This window comes from Schistocerca americana, chromosome 11 (genome assembly GCF_021461395.2).
Source record: "Schistocerca americana isolate TAMUIC-IGC-003095 chromosome 11, iqSchAmer2.1, whole genome shotgun sequence".
Taxonomy (NCBI): domain Eukaryota; kingdom Metazoa; phylum Arthropoda; class Insecta; order Orthoptera; family Acrididae; genus Schistocerca; species Schistocerca americana.
The window spans coordinates 183,078,946-183,096,706 of NC_060129.1; the positions used below are offsets into that span (position 1 = coordinate 183,078,946).

Genomic DNA, 17,761 nt, shown 5'->3' on the forward strand with positions numbered 1-17,761 from the left:
TGAGTCGGCAGTGTATATGAGTGTGGACGAGTGTGCCAGCGCTGCCAACACAGACGATCAGCTGAGCGGCGACCTGCTTGACGCTGACCTTCCGTTTACCTCGAATGAGAGTCCGCACGTTCTGATGTTGCAGGAAGCACAGCTGTGCGTGGCCGCCCGGCCGCCACACGGGACAGCGGACGGGTTTGCGCAACTTCGCTGTGAAGACGACGGACGCCTCGCGCGCCGACTCCCCGTGCTTTTGTTCACTGCCAGGCCTCCGTCAGTGGCGGCTCTGGGCTGGGAACGCGCCTCCGTTACAGACGCCATTTTGAAGTCTGCGTATCGTACCACCACCTGTCGCAACTCCATGAAACTGTGACGGCTGAAGCGGGAGTATTCCACGATTCCCCACAACTTATTCTGCATTTATTTCAAGCGAAACTGGCGGAGAAAAACAAATGTGCTGCGTTACTTACTTAATGCCTCTGGTTAACCCTAAATTACAAATACTGTAATTACTCCGAAAGTACTAACTAGATTTTGAAGAGCGAAATGCTGTAGACTTGGTCTCTTTCAGAACTACGATACTAAAAGCAGAAACTACAACAGTCCTATTGCAAAAAGCTAAATTGATGCCGATATCCCTGCGATTAATATAACTATGAAAAGAGACTATACGTCGTTCACTGAAGCCTTTGTCACAGTGTTTAATATGGACGCAAATCGTATTACAGTACCTTAAACGAGTCCAGAAATGTGACTTGTGGTGCTCAGCTGTATCAGTGTGTGTCTTGGGATGAATGATCAGTGGGCTGCAGGTGGCTTCACTCGCTTTATGGGCGACAGTCGACAGCTCCACATGTGAGCGATTCTTCGGTGATTGGAGGCAAAGTGACTCTGGCGCCGGAAGGCTACGGCCTCTGTCATTTAATCACTAACACGTATTATGCGCTTTGCTTTCAAATCCGCACGATACAAAAGACAACCAAAAAACCCAAGTTCTGCGGAGTACATGACATTGGCTCAGAGTCACTAAGATGCTTGGCTACGCCAGCCAGGACAAAACATTCCCCTCTGGTGTGCAAGACATATGAGGCAAGCAACGTATCCTCAGAGTTCAAGAAGAATGTAACGATTCCTGTCCCGAGGGAGGCAGGTGGTTACAGGTGCGGAGACAACGGAACTTCACTTACCCGACCCTCCTTAATTCAGATATGTCGCTCATCTGAGTAACTATATAGCATTGGATACTGCAGAGGGAACAATCGATGGTGACAGACATTAAATTTAAATACAGCCACTGGCATACAGGGATCCAAGTGCAGTGGCAGTTAACAAGTCAACATCGAGTTGTGTAGTTTCCTCTATTGGCCCATCTGTTGCGAGTATAGAGGGACGTCAAAGAGAAGGAACGTACTTATGTCCACGGTCAGCAAGATAGTTGTCTTGCAGAGGATGGGTAAAGTAGAACTGTTGAACAAAATTGTTGTTTAATTTGTTGTTGGAGCTTCAACGATGTCAAATAGGAAGAGGAAACGGAAAGAAATTGAACACCTTTGTTTCGAAATGGTGAGTCCTTATGGTGATATTACTTCCTTTTGTCCGTCTTCGGCCAATGTAAACAATTCAGCAGGGACACCTGTGTGGTCCTGATGAGCAGAAACAATGTACGAATACGTCTAAAATTCAATGCACCGGTTATTTCACTGTATAAAAGCCATTGTACTTCTTCTGTATCTTGGCAAAATTTAAGTGAAAATAACTTACAATTTGTGTGTTGCCATGAAAATAAATTTAACGTGTTTTAATGGCATTTAACCAATGTCTTCTAACTGTTTTTTTCATTTCCTGGTTACCCCTGTCCCACCTACACACACACCTGCGTCCACACGACTGCTGTGCAGTTCACAATTAAGTGCCTGGCAGAGGACTCGCCGGACCATCTCCGCACTCTGTCTGCACCGTGCCTTTCTCGAACACCACGTGGATAAAACGACCACTTAAATGTGGTGTGTTGTCTCTCAGTTTACCACGGTGATCATTTCTCCCTGTGTAGGTGGGCGTCAACAAAATATTTTCGCCTATCATATCCGTGTCACTCTGGCCCTGTATCGCGATAACACGAAATGAGCTGCCCCTCTCTCAAATTTTTCTGTGTCTTCCGTCAGTCCTATCTGGTAAGGGGCCTATACTGCACAGCAACACTCCAGGAGAGGATGGACGAGTTTCGTGTAGGCATTCTCTTCACAAGACCTGCTGCATCTTGCAAGTGTTCTGCCAATAAACGCCGACTTTAGTTAGCCTTCCCTGCAACATTATCTATGTGATGGTTCTAGTTTAAGTTGTTCGTAATTGTAATCTCTAGGTATTTAGCAGAATTGACGTCCTCCACATTTGTGTGAATTATCGTCTAACAGAAAACTACCGGATTCCTTTTAGTACCCGTGTGGATCGTGTCAACTGCCGCTTCTCGCATCAGACAGATATTTTGTACTTTGCAGCTTCGTGTGGCGAGAATTTCAAATTGAAAACTTTTGTTTATCGTAACTTCACACAAACGGATTTTTTCCGATAGCGTGAGAGATGTTGAATTCTTGGGCAGTATTTATACTTGCTTTGGGCTGCATGCGGCTCGTGCGCTGTGCGTTGGACACCCCTGATGTAGATTAACGACAACAGTGGGCGCTGTAACACATTCTTCGGTAACGCCAGGTAGGACCCCTGTTTTAGTCGATGTCGTCTCGTCATTTAATGCGAACTGTGACCTATCTGACAGGAAATCACGAATCCAGTCGCTCAACTTGGACGGTACTCCGTAGGCGTGCAGTTTGATTACAAACATAGTGTGTGTTCCAGAATCCTATAGCAAATTGACGTCAGTGATATGGGTCCGTAATTCAGCGGATTATTCCTGATCCCCTTCTTGTGTAATGGTGTGACATGTGCCACTTTTTGGCCTTTAGGTACGGGTCTCTCTTCGAGCAAGCGATTGTATACGATTGCTAAGTACGGGACAGTTACATCCGGAAACTAACTGGTGTACAATCTGGACCTGAGGACCTGCCCTCTTTAAGTGATTTACACTGCTTAACTTCTCTGAGGATCTGGACTTCAAAGTTTCTCATATTTGTAGCTGTTATTGACTCTAATTCTGGAATATTTACTTCATCATCTTCGCTGAATTTGGGAAACCGCTTTCAGTGACTGTCATAGGAAACATCAGAATTCCTATCGCAGAGTGTGGGTGGTGGCTGTGCCTTTGGGCTGGTGTACTTTTACTACGACCTGATTTTCTGCCAGTTTTCGAGACACACTTTCTTTGTGGGGACTACTAGATTCATCTTGTGTAGAATTCCACGCTAAATTTCCAGCTCCAGTAAGGACATCGCCAGTCACGATCTTGCGTTCTTTCTGTCTTGCGACGTCGGTACCACACTTGGTAGTTCTCAAGCACGAAAGGCGTACCTGTCAAGTGAAGATGTCCACGACCCTAGGTATTAGGAACGGCAGTTAGTCCTGAGTACACATTACATTTTTACTGTTTGATCAATGTAAACCGTACCTGAATCTGATAAAGAATAGTGCCATCAAAAGGAAGTGAAGAAAGGCGGGAGAGAGGTCAGACACATTACACCAAATAGCTAAAAGGGTTGTGACTAAGACGATACCTGAAAGTAACTTGTACAAAAACTTTATGATGCAGCCATGTTAAAATCTCAAGCACTTTGGAATTGCTATAAAGGTCCCATAAAGCTTGTGAAAGCTATCTAGAATCGGGTGGAAAATCCCCGACTTATCCATGACAAAGACGATGGAATACACAACATAACCACGGGACCTGTGCGAAAGTTTTAAATAATGTCAGAATTTGGAATAAGTTTGTTTAGTCATTGGTATAAGGGTACTTGGAGGAATAAGAGGAAACATTTTTAAAAACTAACCGAACGACGTGAAATAATAGTCGTGGATTATGTATGATACGTTCATGTTTCCAGAAATGTGTTTTGCACTCGGACTGTTTGTCCCGGTTTGTACGAGTGGCAGAGGTCAGGGACTGTCAGAGCATCCACGTAACCTGGAACTTCCTCTCGAGAGACATTTTCACTTACAGTGAGCACGTTAGATCATGGTGGCTGCAGGTAAATCAGAATTGAAGGTGGCAATGGCAGGTATGTCTGTCGTTTCAGAAGGTATACTCGATTAGGAAAGTCAACTTGTACAATGGCAGATATAGCGGATAACTGCAGCGGCCACACACATTATCTGTGACAGTGTTGTATACAAACTGTCCAGTTAATAAGTGCTTTACAACAAATAAAATTATTTTTGTAACAGGGTGGTATGAAGAGGGAGACTCTTATTCCTGTTTAATAGCTTCGTAGAATATAGGTATGAAGCTCACCATCCGCGATACCCTTTTGCGTGTGACAGTTGAAAGTCTCCTTTATCGTAAATTTTCCGCAAGTAGCAAAATTTTAGTGCAATACTAATATGGAATGACAGAAGCCGGTTAAAAAACTTTCTAACGATACCTCATTTACCCCCGTACGATTAGTATGTGTTGAGAAAAAGAGATGTTGGCTTGTCTACTAGTATGAAAAATAGGCCTTAATTTGAGGAAGAAATTTCTTAGGGTTTACGTTTGGAGCACAGTTTTATACGACCGTGAGACACGGACTGTCTGAAACCCAGAACAGAAGAGAATAGAAGCATGTAAGACGTGGTGCTACAGGAGAGTGTTGATAATTAGGTGGACTGATGAGGTAAGGAATGAGGAAGTTCTCAGCAGAGTCGGCGAGGAAAGGAATATATGGAGAAAACAATGACAACAAGAAGGGAGAGGATGGTAGGACAGCTGTTTAGACATGACGGAATAACTCGCACAGTGCTAGAGGGAGCTGTAGAGGGTAGAAACTGCAGAGGAAAACAGAGACTGGAGTACACCCAGGAAACATTTGAGGACCTGGGCTGCCTGCGCTACTCTGAGGTGGAGAGGTTGGCGGACCGCATCAGACCAGTCAGAAGAGTGATGAGTGAAAAAGTAAATAAATAAAAGCTACGGAGTGTGGAGCAGTGGTGAAGAGAGCGATGATGATACTCAATGACAATGACTCAGAAACGTCAGGATGTGAAGGGGACGTCAGACAAGAAGTTATAACTGATTACAATGGTTCCGGTTCGGTAATTTCGTGGTCCGCTAATTGCAGTGTAGCTAGGAGCAAATTCCGTTCGACACGAAATCTAGATGTAAAATTTCTTTGGAGATCCTCCACAATCACTTTTTTATGGGAGCTTGCTAGCAAAGATGGCGAGCGAGACGAACAAATGTGCTGAACAGTTCATAAACGCACACGCAGGCCACATTAAAACAGCGATCGTGTGTTCGCAAATGGGTAGAAAAAAGTATTGGGGAATTGTAATCTTTATTCAATATCTTATTCCTCTCAGGGATTATTTAAAGACTGACATTTGAAATGTACTATTTGAGGTTCCTTCATTTTAATGACAAGAGTGTTTATTGAAAATGACTCTGGTATTCCCGCTGAATTGTGTAGATACAGATCTGTCACTGACCATCTATAGAAAACATTTGAGGAGGCCTTTTACTCCCGCACATGAGTTATGCCATCATAAATCGCTGTTAATTGTGGAAAGGGCGGGACGTCTATCAATCTCGCTTTGACATTAAATAGTTTCGCTCGTGTAAAGCAGGTAGCGTTTCTTTGTGACACTTTGTAACTTGCAGTGGAAAAGACATTGTGTTTAAGCCACAGTATAGTGAATATCCTCTAGTGTCTAAAGTCTTTGCTTCACCGATGTTTTAACAATGGATATACTTTGTCTACCGACAGGTTCTATATTATTAATGAGCGGTTCGATTTTCTCATTTCTAAAAGCAGTGGCTGCATTGGAACTGTTAGTATTAATGGGAAGGAAGTGCTGACAGCTCTGAAGGAGGCAAAACTCGAGAGAGGTAAATGTAAGACCTCTTACAGAGGGAAGCTGATGGCAGTGCGGTGGGGAGACAGCAGAGACTTGTACACGCTTCCCTGTGTTTACAGCGGCGAGCTGCGGCAGACTGAGGAGATAAAAGTGCAGTCGAAACCTGGAGTGATACTGGAGTGCAGGGACAGAACGGCTGGCGTTGATTAGCTGACCAATACGGGACCAGTTATTCGGCCACGAGCAAACGTCTTAGAAAATATATATGCAGCGATTTGACCATTTCATGGACGTAGCAGCTCTGAATCAGTACCTGTTGTACAACCAACATGGTGCAAAATTCCGAAGAGTTGAGTTTCAAATGAAGCTCACAGAAAGAGGCAGTATGGATGTCAGTTGATGCTCTCAGCATGGAACCTTGACAGGTGTCGGTGCCGACACGTCTGGTGGGACGACATCTTCCAGAATAACACACACAGTCTTTCGCGTAAAAGCAGGCACCGACGCGAAAATGCCGTGTGTGTTGCCAGTCGGGAATAAGCGAGAAGAAAAGCACGTGTGTTTTGTGTAGAGTAAGAAGTTGGGGTTTGTGGAACACGATGCTTTGAACAGTATCATTCAAAATCTACTTTGTAATAAATTCGTTCGACAAAGCTGCACATACACTGATTCCACCAATACTATACTCCAGAATATCGAAACAAATACGAATTATATTTATTTTTATAAAAAGATCGTTATTGTGGAAAGCTGGAAACTATTTTCTAATAACAGTCGCCCAGTTTGAAAAACTCGCGCCAAAGCGCCGACCGAGGTGATTCTGTGACGTAACCTACAATTTACTCGTGAAGCAATAATTTGTATAACTGCAGCTTGCTCCTCTTAAAGGAAGAGAACGTAAACACATATTTGAAGCATGAGAAAATATATCTCGTTTGCTCTCTGTTCCTGTCATGATGGACAGTCTCTTTGACACGTAACAATTTTATATGCAGCGTAATGATTCACAGATTCTTACACTTCTATCGATGTTCTAATAGACGAATATTTCTTTCAATGTAATTGTTTTTGCTTCAAGAGCGAATCTGTTGTAATATTCTTGCCGTTCTTGGCAGAGATGTAGCAACAGTTGTGGAATTGATGTGATCCGTGTTGGAAAAGTTTCATTGCTTTTTATGTATTATTACCACATTTGTGTGTTTTTCATTTCATCAACAGTTGTGTTGGCTTATTTGGTACCTTACGTAACGCAGATACTGCATTCCATAGAAGTTTCCCATGTCTCGCGTTCATTGATCCGACTGGAGGTGTTGTGAACAAAACTTCACGTCGTCGAATGAATATACGACGGCTTTCTGCTGAAGGTCAAGTCTTCCGCTGTTTACTAGCCTTTTTGATTCCCTTGTAAGAAAACGACGTCCTTCATTAAATATCTGTTACTTACAAGAGAATCGTAAGTAAAACGTCCCGAAATGTACCACTTCATACCTCCCACGGTCCTTAGGAATTTGAAAAAAAAGGAGGTGTAATGTTTTAGTTACTGCAGATTTTTACAGAATTACAGACGTTCCCTGTTACAAATGAATATAAATGATGATATTCGCATTCCTCGTATATCGCATTCAGAACTATAGCTTAGTGTCCGCTTGGAGCGCTGCTGTCAGGGGTGTATAGAGAGCGGGAAGGAGTGTCGGCAGTGTGTGTGTCGGACTGCGGCGACATTCACCACGAGGGGGGCAGAGGCGGGGGCCGCCCCCTGCACGCGAATGAGGCGCTTCTGTCTCCAGCTCTGTCTCCCTCCCTCCCTCCCCCCACTTTCCCCGTCTCTGTCCATCTGCCTGGGTATCTGAAGGACGCAGCATGGTATCTGGGAAGGAGACTTACCAACAGGTGTGGAAGTAGCTTGAGACACGCCTCAGAGATGCACTGCTGTCCACGTCGTATGCTAATGACCTTGGAGGCAATGTTAAGAGTCAGGCCACAGTTCGTGCAGATGATACATTATCTATAATGAAGGAGTGTCTGAAAGAAGCTGTACAAATATTTATTCATATTTTCACATGATTTCAAAGTAAAGCAGGATTTGACAAATTGCTTTAAGCGGGAAGAAATGTAAGGCTAATCGTGTGATGGTGGCTCCACGAACACCCTGCCATCCACTTCAGTCTGTTTGGCAGAGAAGTTACGTACAAAATTGTGCTCTTAAAAACACGTAGAAACGTCGTATTCTAAGGTTGTTGTAATATTAATGAGTCACTTCTGGAATCAGTCAACTCATGCAAAGACCTGGGTGTGGCACACTGAGGTGATATAAAATGGAAGTATCACATAGTCTCAGTTGTAGGTAAACTAGATGGCAGAGTGGACGAGACACTGGATGAATGCGGTGAGTCTACAAGGGAGACACCTTACTAAACACTCGTGTGGTCCATCCTAGACTATCGCTCGGGTGTGTGGGATCCATTACAAAGAGAACTAACAGGGAATATTGAACGCGTACAGAGAAGGGTAGTGCGAATAGACAAAGTAGTGTTTGCGTGAAAGCCTGCTTACAGGAAATTCCAGAGCCAGCAGCGGGTGAGCAGGCCTCAGCCGGCGTGGGGACGTGTGCCCAAGTTCTGCGAGGGGCTCTCCCACACCCTCCCCCCCAAAACTCTCAGTCCCTCCTCCAACACAGCTCACATATCTCCGTGACGTTCAAAAGAATTCTAACTTCCGTCATTAACGCAGTACCAGTGCATCAGCAGACTGTTACCGCAGGGGACCTACTGTCGTTGTAGGAAAATAGTTAATTGGAGAAGAAAACTTAATAGTTATGGTTATTAAAACATGTTAATAATAAGACTGCTACTGGAATCCTTCCAACTCAATGGAATTCAAAATCAGGTAAGGTTCACAAATTTTGTTCAGGATATACGCTTCAATGTTTTCATCACTCGACTCTGCTCCTTGTCTCACAAGAATTTGAGTGAGTTGTAGGTTATAAACACAAAGGGTATACACAAAACATCTTTTCCTCGCTATTTGAAGAGCAAATTCATGAATAGTATCTTCAGAACTCAATTCTGGAACCACGCCGTGTTCTATTGACAACATGGCCGACATGCCGCTTCGGAAATAATTCTTGACGAGCTCTGAACGTGGAAAGCTTGTTTCAGCGGAGGCGACAGTTCCTGGCATGGCTGGCAAAATACTGTGGGCGATGTAAATCCCGTGAAACGGGTTTGCAGAATCATTCGACTATTTCAGTATTAACGTAGGAGTTTTCACGTCATTGGGCGCCATTTCTCTGAGCACATTAATTTCTGACAAAAGAGCTGAAGCAACAATGTCTTTCGAACATTCACAGTTTATGTTTACACTTAGCTCTTTCTCAAGGTTTGTAGACAGCATTTTCAATTCTTCGTCCTGTATGTATTTTAAACTGTCTAGAGAAAACAAAAAGTCGAGTACTCCGTAATACTTAGCCATTTACCGAAACCTCTCTTTCAAACTTTTTAACACTGTCTCAACGACAGGGTAGAAAAAATCGATCCTATATGTCTCCTCTGACGGTTGAGCTATGCAAACCAAATCGTCACCTTCATAATCAAATTGCTTCGCCTTTCTTGCCAGTTCTCCTTTCTCCAAATTTTGGTCAAGTCTGCGAAGTTTCAGTTATCTCTTTCGCTGTTAACTGCACATTAACGAAAACTCCTTCGCGGAAATTCCCAATAAACGTAATTAGACTTTCGAGAGATTTAGTTGCTACTTTCACGTCAACGTTTGCTGCTTTAACTGCCTTAATTGTTGCGCTAATGGCAAAGAGAAGACCGTACAATACGACAACGCCTACAATAAACTCGAAGCTTTTCAAATCGTCCACAGCAAGCGAGTGAGCTCCGCTCTTTGTTTTCGATTCAACAGCGCTGTCGCTCACCTCAGGAAGGGCGCCTCTGACTTCTCTCGTCTGGCACCTTAACAGCTTTGACACTCTACACCCTACTTTGACATCAACTATCTGAAAAATTCTTCACTGTTAAAGTTGGCGCCCTGCGCAATAAGATTTCCCATCTCTGAGTGGATGCACTGAAAATAATGCATATTCTTTAAATTACACCAGAAAATGTGACTGCTTTTGCAGTAGATTTCGCCGCATCTGATAACACAAGACTGTGGCTGTCACATGGCATATAAAATGCTCTTGGTTTGCACCTTAATATTCGGGCTTGAACACCACTTCCATCACCTTTCATATTCGATAACGTTGGCCTCTGCAGTCATGAATATCGAGCCCTAGTTCATCTAATTTCGAAAAAACGGTTTCGGTCATACTTTCTCCTGTTGTTGAAGTGACGCCCAGGAAGTCGAGCAAGTGTTCTTCTACAGTCGCTGCGTCTTCTGATAAATTTACAGACCTAACAATCAATGTCATTTGTTCCTTGTGGCATGTATCAGGAGTACAATCAAGCACGTCAGAAAAATATTTACTTTCGATTACAGAATTAACAATGCTGTTTTTTACTTTGTTGGCAAGCAAATTTATGAGTTCATTCTGAATGTTTTTTTCCAAGAAAATGGTCATGACTTACTTGAGCCTTTTCCCACCTCTAATGTTCCTGCAAAATGGGGTCAAATTCTGCTGTCTTTCGATCAAACCAAGAAAACTACCGTTATTTCCTTGATAGAGCTTGTCGCTGCCTCTCTTTAAGGCAATATTACTTTGAACTAGGTACCTGATGGTGAGTATAATTCATATTAGAACCTGACGCTAATGTTCTTTCTCTTTTTCCAGTAGTTCAAGGTCAGTATGATCAACACCACTTTGTTGTTTCAAATTACCTCGCGTTCTACCCACTTTCTTGTACTGTTTATGCTGTTAAATTATTGTTCACGCTCTTGAAGCCGATTTCCTAAATGAACCCAGCCACAGAGTCCATCGCCTGATATCTTGTTTGAAGGAGATCGAATATGTTTACAATAAAAACAAAGAACGTTGTCGGTAGGTTTCGAATACTTAAGCCATTTACGATCATTGTTTTTCTCAATTTGGTAAACTTCTTATGTTAATAATGAGTTGAAAATTTTCTTCCATTCTCGTTTAAAGGATACTCAAAACCTATTAGGCCAAGTGCCTGCGTCCAAACTCCTGATTGCCTCACAACTGCTAGCAGTAGGCCTACCCGAATGTGGGACAGCGGGAGGTCCGTATTCCAGTGCTTGTGTTCACTTGCATCTGGAGCACCACACGATGAGAGGCTGCTGTTAAGGACATGGCCTTTTAAGCACGCTTAAGTCTCACTGTCTGACGTTGTTGGTCGGAAAAATTTTCCGGGAGCGCCTTTTTGTGAGTTCAAAAACTGTTCAGTTGTAGCTTTTTCTTGATCTTTTGAGCACGTGAATCGTATTTTTTAAATCTGTCCCTTTCAGGAAAGGTTTCCCTGTTGGCACTTTGAACTCCACGGGGCGGGGAAAAATACTGTATCTTCACACACACTGCACACACAACACGTGAAGTGGGAAAGTACGGCAGGCATATGTTTCAACTGACAACAATAAAACAATCATTCTGTGGGAAACAACCTGCTGACGAGTGGGATGTAATGCTTCATTGTTATCCACAGCAATGAGTAGGAATGGCGCGGACAGGGGCTGAGAAGCAATGAACCGAATATATTCATGGGTAACAGCCGTGTGTTGACGATAAACGGTACAGTAGCGCGTCGGTATCTTAAAAACCCTGGTTCCCTCGACTCCGGTGCGGGCATAATTTTCTGACAAGGGAATCTCCCCATCGCAGTCCCCTCAGATTTAGTTATAAGTTGGCACAGTGGATAGGCCTTGAAAAACTGAACACAGATCAATCGAGGAAACAGGAAGAAGTTGTGTGGAACTATGAAAAAAATAAACAAAATATACAAACTGAGTAGTCCATGTGTAAGATAGGCAACAACAAGGAGCATCTGAGCTCAGGAGCGCCGTGGTCCTGTGGTTAGCGTGAGCAGCTGCGGGTCGAGAGGTCCTTGGTTCAAGTCTTCCCTCGAGTGAAATGTTTACTTTTTTATTTTCGCAAAGTTATGACCTGTCCGTTCGTTCATTGAAGTCTCTGTTCACTGTAATAAGTTTAGTGTCTGTGTTTTGCGACCGCACCGCAAAACCGTGCGATTGTTATTGAAGTCGCGAGCTATATTCGCTGAATTCATATTGCCCACGGAATACATCTCACGTATTTAATGCACTCTCGTCCAAAGTAGCGAACAGTCAACTGCCAGCCAGGGAGCGTCGTTAGCAGGAATAGTCTCTCCTCCGTGCGCTGTAGTCGACTGACGTCGTGTGTTTCGATGTTTGTTTAGGTGTGGCGTCCCCATACCACGGCGCAGTTACCTCGCATCGGACGGACAGATAATAATTGCCTGAAAATAAAAAACTAAACTTTTCACTCGAGGGAAGACTTGAACCAAGGACCTCTCAGTCCACAGCTGCTCACGCTAACCACGGGACCACAGCGCTCCTGAGCTCCCACTCTCCTTGATGTTGCCCATCTTGCGGATGGACTACACAGTTTGTATATTTTGCTTATTTTTTCATAGTTCCATACAACTTCTGCCTGTTTTCTCGACTGATTTGTGTTCAGTTTTTCAAGGGCTATCCACTGTGCCAACTTATAACTAAGTCTGAGGGGGGTGCGATGGGGAGGTTCCCTTGTGAGAGGTACTCAAGTGGCCACAGCAGTGTCACAATGAGCGTAGAATTGGATTACATTACGTTAAAAGTACTTTCACAAACGTGTTACTTTATTTTCTTCAGCTTGTCCGCAATAACAAAATTAGGACGACAGTCTTCGTATTACATTCGCATGTTCTGCGTGCGGCCCCTGGAACGCGCTGCCCGCTGTGTGAGGCCCCCGTAGCAGGCTGCAGTTGGTACCTGCCGGCCTCGCAGCCGTTGGCAGCACTGACTGCGTGCCACAGCCCTGCCGCTTCAGGAGTCTGTCGCATTTGTAGCGAGTCGTGTCCAGTGAGACGTTCTGCGTTGGGATTTCGTGCTGCTGTTTCTGCGCCGAGAATTTCTTCTGCTACACCCACACCCTTAATAAGGTAAGGACGACTGTTTTCATGCGTTCCTGTAGTGTTGAATTATTTTCTTTGTTTTCTTTTGGTTTATTTTTGCAAAGTCACGGTAGCTGTAAGGTTTCATTTACGTTCACTATGGAGACTATCGCTTATAAAGCAAATCGCGTTCGGTTATTACGCTCTCAAAATACTAACGAATTTCGTATTACAAACCTTGTTATTTTAAAGTCCTACCGACATTCCTATTAATTCTGCTGTTCTACGGACTTTAGGCATGAGAGAAAAGCGTAGGCTCGGACGAGATTTCTACTCGTATTCGCGCCATTTTGTTGAATTTTTTTCCCGAAATACAGGTTCGTATTTGTACACATGTGATCCATAAAAGAATTATTCTGCGTGTTAGGAATAACAGAACAGAATGACGGAACACTGCTTCTGCAAGTAGATAAGATGCTACTATGGCAACTTCCACTATTGACGAATCAAACAATTACTTTACGTCAGGATAGTGCGTAGACCGTGGGACAGTCTGATCCTATTCCTAATGGTTTGCAATCAAACCAAGGTAGACGCATTTTGACATTTCCATAGTGGAGCATTGAATCCGGTATTTCCCGAAGCAGTCAGCTCCACGAAAACTGCCGAATTTAGTACAACTGATCTGTTAGCTTCTTTCTCCCAGTTCTGCATTAGCAATCGTCAGCACGTTAAGTCACGCAAATGTGTTTTAATACAGAACGCTGTTCCATTGAATTTCGATATCTTCACTTTTCTGGAGTAATGTTTTTGGTGACAAGGTAGTCTGCTGGGTAGTCAGTAAGACAGATAATGTTATCGTCCATTTCGTCTTTGTTGTATATGTGTAAGTGCCGAAATGAATGAATTCTTTCGTTGACCTAAATTTGCTGGAAATGTCAAAATTCCCGGCGTTACGGGCTTAGTCTTCACTTCTGTTAATAATCGTGCATCTCCAGGCAGTGACTGTGCCGTACACTTACCAAAAAAGTAGTCTGTTTTCTGCTAAGGGGGTATCTGGATGTGTGAAGCAGTGCTCCACGTAAAGGACCAGTACTGAAACACTTTGGCAGTAAAACCAGCCATCCTCAGAATCTCTTCTGATACGTGTTTGTCAGTGCTCAGAACGATATCAAAATACAGAGTATCAGTTACAAATCTCACTGCAGAACTCAACTATTATACATATTCTTGATGGAACAGTCCATAGCTGTACTTTCGGTTCATAGCGTGCACTTTGGACACTACGAACAGTCAGTGCACCTGTTGACTGTTCCATCAAAAAATAAGCTGGGAGAAACTGAAGATTCACATACATGTTCTTGTCAAACCAAACGGGTGCTCCTGAGTAATACTTTATTAGGACAAATAAAGAATTATTCACCTGTTGCGGCTTTAAAAAGAACGCATTGTTACATCTGTAGTTGCTCACAGTATAAAGTGTGTTGCTGTTGCGTAGAGGAAGGAATACACAGTTTGTCACAGCAAGCGGACCTCTTGTCATTAATACGTTGGGAGTAATTTCATCGTCTTTTGTGGAAGTAAATGGAAAAATAGCAATGCAGGTGGTTGTAGACAAACTTCCACAAAGAAGGGCTGATACGGTAGCCACCTCCCTGAAATATGGGTTGTGTTGACAAATTGGTCTGCATCCATAGATACATACATACACTGATCCTTGTTCCATAGAGCATTAATACATATCGTAATGATATGGGATGTGTCACTTGAACATAAGTTTTCTTTACACAAAATAGTAAATATTTTTATAGTTAATACTTCATGTCTAAAGATTCATCTGTTCAGTAAGGTCAAGGGAAGTGTCCGATTCCAGATGATATTGTTTAGTGGTATTTGGGGAGTTTTGTGATGTCCGTTTTTTCGTGTGGTTTTGTATGGGGGTGGGCGTCTAAATTTGTTTATATTTAGTTTGCCCCCCCCCCCCCCCACCCAAAACACCCCATTTCCCGCTCTTGCCCCGTTAGTGTCATTACGCTTCTTGTGGAAAGTGTGTGTGTTTGTTTTTCGATGTATTTTCGTCCTCACAATGTGCACATAGCGACTTTATATGCGCCATATTGGAATCGTGGTTTATGGTCGTTTCCGCCATATTTGTGACGTCATGAGTCAAAGCAGACGGGCGGGATCGGACGCTTCCGTATTCCCATAATTTTCTTTTCTTTTAAATGTTGGTTAGATATCTGCCGGATTTTTAATGCTATTTGGCAAATGACGAAATATTTTTGTGGTAACATAATTCACACCTTTTTGTGACAAAGTGAGATTTAATGCAGAGTACTGAAGATCATCGTTTCTTCTAGTGTAACTTTGCTGTTACTTTTGAATTGGGGTGGGTCATTAATGACAAATTTCATAAATGAATATATGTACATCGAAGGTGCGGTGAATATCTCAAGTTCATTAAGAAAATGTCCACACGGTGTTCTTCGGTGAGCTCCAGCTGTTAGCCTGATCACACCCTTCTGTGCTATGAATACTTTTCCTCTTAGTGACGAATTGCTCAAATAAGATACCATGTGTAAGCAGTGAATGAATATAGGCATAGTAGGATAATTTAATGATGTTAATCACCATTATTTTGCAATAACCGCAGTAGCGTAAGTAGCTCAACCTAACTATTTCAGCAGATCATCGATGTTTTTTCAAATTCAATTTCTCATCAGTGTACACATCCAGAAATTTTGAATACCCTGCCTTAGCAACAGACTTGCGTTCATAGCCTATATTTGTCAGTGTTGTTATGCCATTTACTGCACAGAATTATATTCACTGTTTTTTCTCAAAATTTGACAAGTGTCCACTTGCAGAGAACCACTTAGTAATTTTGTGATAGACATTATTTACAATTTCCTTGGGTGTGATTACTGTATTTGTATCATTAGCAAAAAGAACTAGCCTTGCATCTTCATGAATATAGAGTGGCGAGTCATTAATGTATATTAAGACCAATAAGGAAACAGACTGAACTCTGTGGGACACCGTTCTTGATAACTCCCCAGTTAAAGGACTCTGCTGGTTTTCGCAGACTCTTTGTGCTGTTAATTACAGCCTTCTGATTTCTTCCAGTTAAATATGAATTAAACCATTTGTGCACTGTCCCACTCATGCCACAATCCTTAAGCTTGTCTAGAAGAAATTCACGATTCAGACCATCAAAAGCCTTTGAGAGGTCACAAAATATTCCAATGGATGAAGTTCGGTTATTCAGTGCATTTAATATTTGATCAGTGAAAGCACATATATAGCATTTTCTGTTGAAAAGTCTTTCTGAAAACCAAATTGACATTTGATTAGTACTTCATTTTTACAGATACGTGATGCTACTCCTGAATACATTACTTTTTCAAGAATTTTGGATAAAGCTATGAGAGGTGGGGTTGGGTGGTAGTTGCTAGCATCAGACCTATCCCCTTTTTTGTGCAGTTGCTGAACAACAGCGTGTTTCAGTCTATCTGGAAAAATACATGTGTGGCTGAGAATCCTACTTATTTGTTGTGAACAAGCTTTCAGTACTCTGTAGCACAGCAAGAGATGTAGGTTGGTATGGAATAAGGTGGTATGGTTGTGAGACGGGTAAGACAATGAACATGAATGCGAAATAAAGGGTGGGGCTACGGGGTTCGTATGTAGCATGTACTTCATCATAAGAGCAAACCAGATGTAAACAAACGCAAGCGCGCTGACTGGTCAGCAGCCGTAGCTCTCTTACCACTGGTGGTGCTCCGCCCTTGGAAGTAGGTCCAACTTAAGTGTTCGGTAGCTTATTACTATGTCAGTGCGGAAAAACCTTTCAGACATTGTGACGTATTAACAGCCATCAGCGTCTATCTTAATCGTACTTTACCTACGTAACTTTTATCTTAAAAATTGTGTACAGTCACAGTGTCTCTGTAACCACTACTTGTGCTCTGATTGTCTCGCTGTTCATACGTACCGCGAAAATGGACGACACTGCTTCCTGCTTCGTAGTGAAACAGGCGCGTGGAACACAGTTAATGGCGAGAAACAAGTAGTTAATGTTCTTCACAAGATTAGACAAAAATCAGCTTTTGACTTTTTTCGAGTAGGACTATGTATCAGAAATAATGGAGGTGTTAACTACATGCGTGGCGTGATAGACAGGGTCGTAGACTGACCATCGTGTGTGCCGGCGGGCGGTGGTTCTACGCTCCACGTGGTGCGTAATTTTCTTTGTTTGGTTTGAATACCTAAAGCATCTACATATACATCTATATGGTTACTCTGCAATTCACACTTAAGTGCATGGCAGAGGGTTCATCGAACCATTTTCATACTACTACTCTACCATTCCACTCTCGAATGGCGCGTGGGAGAAAGGAACACCTATATCTTTCCGTTCGAGCTCTGATTTCTCTTATTTTATCATCATGATCATTTCTTCCTACGTAGTTGGGTGTCGACAAGATATTTACACATTCGGGAGAGAAAGTTGGAGATTGAAATTTCGTAAACAGATCTCTCCTCAATCAAGACTGCCTTTGATTGAGTGACTCTCAGCCCAACTCGCGTATCATATCAGTTACACTCTCACCCCTATTTCGCGATAACACGAAATGAGCTGCCCTTCCTTGAACTTCGATGTCCTCCGTCAATCTTACCTGGTAAGGATCCCCTACCGCGCAGCAATATTCCAGCAGAGGATGGACAAGTGTGATGTAGGCTGTCTCTTTAGTGATCTGCCAACAAAGCGCAGTCTTTTGTTTCGCCTTCCCCACAATATTATCTAT

The 17,761-nt window shown here is 42.9% G+C and overlaps 1 protein-coding gene across 1 annotated transcript in view; it reads left to right on the forward strand.

Annotated features, from left to right (window-relative positions):
• The first annotated feature begins 12,835 nt into the window (after window positions 1–12,835).
• LOC124554033 (BTB/POZ and MATH domain-containing protein 3-like) overlaps window positions 12,836–17,761 on the forward strand; it is a 96,108-nt gene continuing 91,182 nt past the window's right edge. The window contains exon 1 of the mRNA XM_047128067.1: window positions 12,836–13,001. The gene's annotated coding sequence lies outside the window, so the exon portion shown is untranslated. The remainder of the gene's footprint in view (window positions 13,002–17,761) is intronic.